Consider the following 8,577-nt stretch of genomic DNA (forward strand, 5'->3'; position numbering starts at 1 on the left):
ATTAGCCAATGTCATAGCTTACTAATACCATATGTTTATGGTTAGAAAAATCAAAACTATTTTTGAAATAAATCACAACCATTAATCTATGACTAATATTATATTTTGTGGAGGTTAAATCTTAACATCCACCTAATAATTTTTTATAATTAACTAAAATTTAAAAAAAAAGTATTCAAATAGACATGCCTATAAACCTAGTGAAACAAATAAACATATATAAATATTTGTTGAGGCCTTGGCTAACTTAATGTTGTTTAGGAATTTTGGCCAAAATCCAAAAAGAAAAAATTAAACTAAATCTTAACTTTTGTTGTTTAAAATAGTTTTTTACCTAATCTTAATTTTTGTTGTTTAAAATATTTTTTTTTATTACCATTCAATACTTTGAAAACCCTGACCATCTTTATAACTCAAACTTATAATTCATAATTTTATAACCACCTAAATTTATTTTAGATAATAACATTGTAAATAAAAATAAAACTAAAATTACTTTGATACATTTCCATACAACTATTTCCATAATAAAAACATTTAGGAAAACACCTGTTATATTTTAACTAAACTCAATTATCCGTGTTTGTAAATCCTTATTCTGCATTGCCACGGGGAAAGAGTTAGCCCCACCCCGCAAAAAATACTTACCAACATAATAGGAATTTGTTAGCCCTCAACATGCCAACTAAACCTCAAGTTTTAAAATCTCATGAAGGAAGTTTATTCAGATATCCAATTCAATTGAAACAAATTAACAGCTAGCATGTGAATCGACAAAACCAAAATCACAGGGAAATCAGATCATAAAATTCTCAAGGAGATTCCTTAAGTTGCAGAATAAAGTGGAAGTAAACTCAATGTAACATCTCACAAGAAGAAAGAAAGCCATAGGCTACTGTTGCAAAAATTGCAGAGTGGACCAGGCTTTCCATCCATGAATCAATAAATGAATAAATTGAGCAACAGTGTGTTAAAATAATTGGACTAGGTGGCCCTTGCCAACATTTCCTCGCACCGTTGATAAGAATCTTGACGCTGAAGTCGCATCTGCTCATAAAACGCTGTAATAAATTCTTCTGCTCGTCGATCTACTTGTGGAGTTCTGCAGAGATCATCCATGGGGGATTTGGGAGACTCATCAACACTGAGACGCTGTTGTTGTTGTTGTTCATTAATACTAAAAACATTGTTGGTCCCATTATGGTCTTCATGGGCAGTGGGACAAAGGCAGGGCAAAGCTCTGACGAGAAGAAAATGCAGATGGTCTTCCTATGATCTCTTCTCGTTACGCTTCAAGGGAGTGCTGCTGCAAGAGAACTCTAGCTCGCAACGATCATCAAAGCTTAACAGCACGCGATCATAAGCCGCTGTTGTGGTTTCCAATGTCTTGGAGAGTGCCCTCTGCAGATCATGAATTCTCGTCATCATTTTTGGCAATCGTTTTGCTGCAAATCCCCTTCTGATCATCATAATCACCAGTCTTGCCGCACTGCAAAATGGCCTTCTCCAAAGATGGCGATCCTTTATGTTCAACATCTTTGCTTGATCTGATCCGTTGGAACAGAAGTTTGACAGGCGGTCTACTTCTGTTCTCAACGTTCACAGAAATGGTGAATTCAGGGATTAGGGAGAGCCACGAATAAATAGCAGTTGGGAATCTGAATGAAATGTGCACGCGGGCTGGCTGGCTGCATTTGCTATCGTGCGTGGCGTTTTAAAATAATAACACTGAAAGAGTGGCGATTATACAGCGTACCCATTGTCTCAGACGTGGGAGATTCGGCATTTATAACGTGAAGTTTCAAACTTTCACGCGGTTTTTACGCGTACGATGACTCAGTCGTCTTGCACAAGATTCAGTTTTTTCGGAAGAGTTGCAGTGCGTGTAGTGAAGAAAGGGACGTTTTCTTCTGTCTTTTTTATGGTTTTTTTTTTTTAAGTGAGTTACATAAGCAACAGCTTGTTTATAACTGAATCACAATTGCTGTAACGTGAGGGCCATAGCCCACGCGGTTTTTTAGTTTACAGCCTTGCAACTTGACTGTCATTGTCCATAGGAAAGTGCATCTGAGGCGCTTTCTATGGGCGTCCCTAACAAGGAATTGTTTTAAAATTAGGTGTATGGGTGAGATGTTTCTAAATTAAAAGATTAGGTGTAATGAGATTGTGTGAGGAGGGCAGATTGCCGTTTGAAAGTTCATAAATCTAATCAACACGTCCTCTGCTGGTTCGTCCAATTGGCAAATTGTGAGCTTCAAGCGTCGGAACAAGTTGAGAGATGCAGCCCGCTTCAAGCACTGGAGCAAATTGAGGCTTCTAGCGCCAAAGCAAATTGAGAGGCGCGGTGTTCAACTGATGGCCAAGAGAATGGCGGACTCAGAAGCCCCTCAAGCGCACCCCCCCCGATTCGATGTGCGCGCATGCAGGTTCAAATCTCGAATCGATGGGCTTAGATCAGAGTATACATAATTCAGAGTGGATTCATACTTAGAGACTTAGACGGCAATAGCAAAGAATACTTTCAGAGACAGACAAATGGAGAAACAACAAGATTACTTAGTCAGAAACAGCGGAATAGATAAAGCAATCACTGGAGAACAGAGATCACTTTGCATTACATAACAGGGTTGGGCCTTGGCTTACTTGCCTTGCTTTGGCCAGAGAAATTACAAATTTATAGAGGCAGAAGAAGGATCTAGAATCTTGTATGTGATTCAGATGGAGATCTGGAATGATCTAGAAACTAATGGCGGTGTTAAGATTTAGAAACTAATGGCAGTGTGGAGATCTAGAAAGCTCTGATCTAGAAGGATCTAGAATTCTGTGTGAATTTGGCTTCACACTTAACATGAATTTGGCTTCACAGTTAACATTCTCCCACTTGAAGCCAAATAAAAGTCATCAAGTCCCACCGAGTCTTACCATGCCTCTACATAACTCAAGTTTATTTTATGGTAGAATTTTAGTGAGCATATCAGCAGGGTTTCTATCTGTATGGATCTTTTCTAAGGATAATTGTTCTTCCTCCAACACATGCCGGATCCAATGGTACCTTAAGTCAATGTGTTGGTTTTTGAATGAAATGCTAGGTTTTTCGCCAAGTGAATGGCACTCTGACTATCACAATATAACACATACTTGTCCTACTTTATTCCTATTTCTCCTAGGAATCGCTGCATCCACAACATCTCTTTACAAGCTTCTGTCGCAGCTATGTACTCTTGTTCTGTTGTAGAGAGGGCTACTATTCTTTGTAGCCTTGACACCCAAGATACTGCTACACTTGCAAATGTATACAAATAACTTGTAGTGGCATTTCTAGTAGCCATATATTCAGCCATATCCGCATCTGTAAATCCTTCAAGCACAGTCTCATCATGACCAAAACATAAACAATAATGACTAGTACCCTTGAGATACCTCAAAATCCATTTTACTGCTTGCCAATGTTGTTTTCTTGGATTGGCAAGGAACCTACTCACTACTCCCACTGAATATGCAATGTTTGGTCGTGTGCATACCATGGCATACATCAAACTGTCAACTGCTGAAGCATAAGGAATCTTACTCATCTCTTCTTTCTCCTTGTCATCACTAGGACATAATTCAGTACTCATCTTGAAGTGGGCTGCAAGGGGTGTACCAACTGGCTTGGCATCCTTCATATTAAACCTGTCAAGCACCTTCTTGATATATTTTTCTTGTGACAGCCGCAACTTTTTATTTTTCCTGTCACGCATAATCCGCATGCCCAATATCTATTGTCTCCATTTTCAATCAAATTCACGCCCCAAAACACAAAAACTCCACTTAAAAATAAAAATTTAATTATTACTCTTTAAAATTTAGTAATAACGACCTTCCTCCTTTTAAAATACCCTTTTCAAAAGTCTTACTGCTTTTAAAATATACTTTTCAAAATTCCAACATATAATTATATATGTTTCATAATAAATATAAAAACATATATAATGTTTTAACCTTTTCATATTTCACATATATATATGTTGGTTTGAGAAAATCTTGATGTTTACGTGCAAGCTTGATGTAAAAAAAACTTACGAACACCACGTTTCAACTCCAAACTCCACGGATCCCCGCGTTTCAAACTCCAGCAACACATTTCAACATAGATCCACGACCTTGTTTTTCTTGCAGCGACTGTCTTTTAGTTCTAGCGTTTCTCAGCTATTTCCTAGACAGATCCTTCAACAGCTCCAGGGGTAACAACCAACGTTTTAATGAACGCTGCCAGAGCAAGGCGATGGCACTAAGAGGCTTGCACGTTAGATATTCGACCCTAGCTCCGATACCAGTTGTTAGATCAGAGCATACATAACTCACAATGGATTCATACTCAGAGACTTAGACGACAATAGCAAAGAATACTTTCAGAGATAAACAAATGGAGAAACAACAAGATTACTCAGTCATAAACAACTTAATAGATAAAGCAATCACTGGAGAACAAGAATCACTTTGCATTACATAACAGGCTTGGGCCTTGGCTTACTTGCCTTGCTTTGGCCAAAGAAATTACAAATTTATATAGGCAGAAGAAGGATCTAGAATCCTGTATGTGATTCAGATGGAGATCTGGAATGATCTAGAAACTAATGGCAGTGTGGAGATCTAGAAATATATGATCTAGAAGGATCTAGAATCCTGCGTGAATTTGGCTTCACACTTAACAGTGTGCAGGCATTCTCAGTGGCTAGTTTGACAATGCAGGTATGTAGATATTCACAATGGCTGAGTGCAAGTAGGCATCTAATTTTTTTTAACGAATTTCCTTTGAATTTAACTAGCCACCATTGGCAGTGGGATTTGTTGAGACTGAGAAGGTGTTTGTCAACGATGGCTTGGCTTCCTCTTGTTCGACCCCTCTCCATCATGGCCAACAACAAATCCAAAGTGAATTTAATAGTGTGAACCAGGATGTTTTGGGGTGGATGTTTTTGGGGTGTTAAGTTGTGTTTAAGTTTTTGATAATGGGTAAATATCTATAAGCATCCATCCATCATCAACATCAAAATATTTTAGGATATATTATATTTGATGGTGGGTAAATATTTATAAGCATGATCAACATCAAAGATATATTACATTATCAAGATTATATAAAATTATAAAAGCTAGCATAACTAAATATAGTTGATATAGGTACGTCATTTTCATATGCAGGCCCACATATAAAAAGGTGGGAAATGTCACCAATCAGCATATATCGATCACATTTATTAATGTTGTTGTGCTAGTTGACAACCTAGTTCATTTGTTAGTTGGCCATGGTTAAGAGGGCTTTTGAGTTTGATCATAGTTGACATCGCTCATTGGGGTTGAGGATGGTTGACCATGATCAACCATTAATGTAACAATGTATTAATGTTAGATAGATCTAACAAATGTTACAATAGTGTTGACATGTTACATTAATGTTGACCATGGTTGACAATAGTTGATATTACATTAATGCTAATATTAATATTACAAAAATGGTTACATTAATGGTTGAAGTGGGTTGAGAAGGTTGACCTCAATTGACTATGATTGATAATGATTACCATGATTGACCAGGGATTAAGAGGAAAGATTATGGTTGACCTTGGTTTACCATTGTTGACCAATATTAGATGGTTATAATAATGTTACAATAATGTTGACATGGTTGATGTTACATTAATGTGAATGCTGATGTTGCATTAATATGATTAAAATGGTTACATTAATGATTCAAGTGGGTTTATAGGGTTTACCATGTTTGACGAGGTTGACCAAGCTTGAAGAGGGTTGACCATTGTTGGTCAAGGTAGATGATGGTTGATCTAAGTTTACCATGATTGACAATGATTACTATGGTTGACCTTAGCTGAACATGATTAACAATGGTTACCATGGTTGACCTTAGCTGAACATGATTAACAATGGTTACCATGGTTGACCTTAGCTAACCATGATTGATAGTAACTACCCAATTATTGGGGGTATCTCAATTAGTACTCGATTTTTTAAGTTGTCTTGTTCATCTATTTGACACCACACTAAAAATAATTCTAGATTAGTATGCAATCTTTAATGAAGGAATTCTCAAATTTTGGGACGTGCTTCTCTAGGAATTGAAGATCGGTGTAATACATGGCTTGAGCCATTCACATCCATACTATCAACAATGTTTACTACTCAAAGAGTGCCCACTCTTGCCTCAATAAACTACAAGGTTTCACTCTGCGTAGGAACTATTGGGGATGCTCCTCTCCAATTTGGTTTGTCATCTCCAATCGTAGAAGAATTTATCTCTCTAGTGATATGTCACTCTTGGATTTTCTTTTTAATGGACTCCCTAAGATGTTTTGTATTAAGCATCTCCTATCTCTTCTTATATCTCTTTTCCTGTTCTATCTTTTAGGTGTTAGTCAAAGGCTTATAATGCTACATTCTGCATGCAATCATTTTTCTTCCCATCATTTAATATGTATTCTTGTTTGTTTTTGGTCAACTCCATCCTTCTTGTTTATATAATGACTTTGGGGTGTAGGTCGATTGGTCTACTCCACTTCAAGTATCCCATGAACAACTACCCCCGCCATAGTTTACCTTGAATTATTCTTGCTTGGAAGGGTTATGGTTCATTGTCATATTCATTTCTTTAGAAATAAATCTTAAGCTTCTCTTGTATTTTTTCAATTGGCTTCTAAAGACTCCTCCCTAACACTATATTTTCACGGAGTCAATGTTTAATGGTGTGTAAAGTGGTGCTCGATACTCAATAATGTGCAAAGTCCATTATCTAAAATAAATTTATGTAACAAAGAAGGTACTATGTGAGAAAAATATTGTGGAAGTTGTTTAAAACTTCTCTTTAATTTTGTTAACCAACATCCACTCTTGAATCACTTACTCTTCACAATAGTCTTCAACGATCTTTTCAACCCACTTGTTTAATTTTTTTTACCTTTGTTGATAATTTTGAACATCAATTACTCATCAATAGTAAGTTTATTCATTATAAGGTTAGTCAATGTATCTTTTGGTTTCCTCGAGGATCAATTCAATAATTTCTCATGAGTTTATGTAAAGAATTGGGCTCTTTCTTCAACCAATGTCTGTTAATGCCTATGTAACTATTCAAGTAGTTATTGATATATATCTACCACCACTTATATATCTCTTCCCAACAAAGGGTTAATAGTATACTCGACACAATTCCTTTTTCATAGTTATTCCATTGAATCTGGATAAAGTGATAAACCTATGCTCAATAGACGTCCACCTCATTTTGTTACGAGTACGAGAGGAAGCAAGGAAACTCAATATTCTTTGTAAAAATTTAAACAAGTAAAATGAAGAAAAATGGTAGTATTTTTAGTTAAAGAGAGAGAAAAAGTCAAAAAAAGAATCACTCAAATATTCTTTGTAGGAATTTTACAAGCTCGATGAAGGTAACTCAGGGTTTTTTTCCATTTAATGAGCGAGAAAAATTCCCTAAAAATAATGCTCAAATATTCTTCATAGGATTTTAACGAACCCGGACAAGCAAACTCAAGGTTTTTCCGATTAATGAGCCCGAAGAAGAAAACTCAAGGTTTTTCCATTTAATGAGCAAGAAACATGCCATAAAAAGAATGTTTAGGTAAAATTGTTTGGCTTTTGAAAATTATGTAGTTTTTTTGGTTGGATGCAACAAACCAAACATCCAAGTTTTGGGATTTTTGATGTACTAAAAACTTGAAAGAAACAAGAAAAAGGGAAAACAACACATCGAAAGAAACAAAACTTTGTACATAAAGTTACAAAGCATAAGCTATCGAGGTGTTAGACATAGTACCTTTTTGAGTGGGTTCTCATAATAGTCCATAAGTGCATAGGAACCTTTGGAAAGGACTGGAATACTGGAATGATAGTGTAAGGACTAAGGCAAAAGGGTAGAAAAGTTCTTGCCCCCAAGAGATTACTTAAATTTCCTTCTGAGTATAACTCTTGAATAAGTGTCAAAGAGGAAGGAACAAGGTTATATTGATTAAGGGACAATATTTTGAGATGATTCATGTTCATTTTAGTTGGAAAGGGGACTAAGACACAAGGTTGGAATGGATCCCAAGGTCGCTCAACTAGATACATGATTTCCTTAATAGCCTCATCAAAGGGGAGGAAAGTGGTGAGAAGATCAGTAGAGGGAGTTTCAATGGGAGAGTTCATAGGACCATGGGCCCCAACCAAGGAAAAAAGAGATTTAGATGTAGATTGAATAGCTTGACTAGCTAGTTCCGTTGGTGAAAGTGACATCTAATCTCCATAGGAATTGAAGGTGGAAGGGCTCAAGACGATTTGTGGATCCATAGATCCAATAGGTATAACAAAGACCATAGAAATGGCCATAGGAACCTCAGGTGGTGGTAGAGGGAAACACCCCAGAAGAGAGGAGTCTTTCAAAATACCGGTACCAAGACCAACGAAAGGTTTAGGAGTACCACCCACTAAAGGAACATTGTTAGAAGTCAGGGGTAGAAAGTTTGGGGTGCAAAAAGACAACTGGTTCACTGTCACAATTTTTCCTTGGTGAGGAAAAAATATAATTTG

General features: G+C 36.6%; 1 pseudogene; it reads right to left on the minus strand.

The window, feature by feature from the left end:
* Positions 1–984: 984 nt before the first annotated feature.
* LOC149198082 (uncharacterized) lies at positions 985–1,600 on the minus strand (annotated as a pseudogene).
* Positions 1,601–8,577: the final 6,977 nt, after the last annotated feature.

Source organism: Pinus tabuliformis, chromosome 2_2 (assembly GCF_031772625.1).
Source record: "Pinus tabuliformis cultivar Carrire ecotype Pingquan chromosome 2_2, CPIR1, whole genome shotgun sequence".
Lineage (NCBI taxonomy): Eukaryota > Viridiplantae > Streptophyta > Pinopsida > Pinales > Pinaceae > Pinus > Pinus tabuliformis.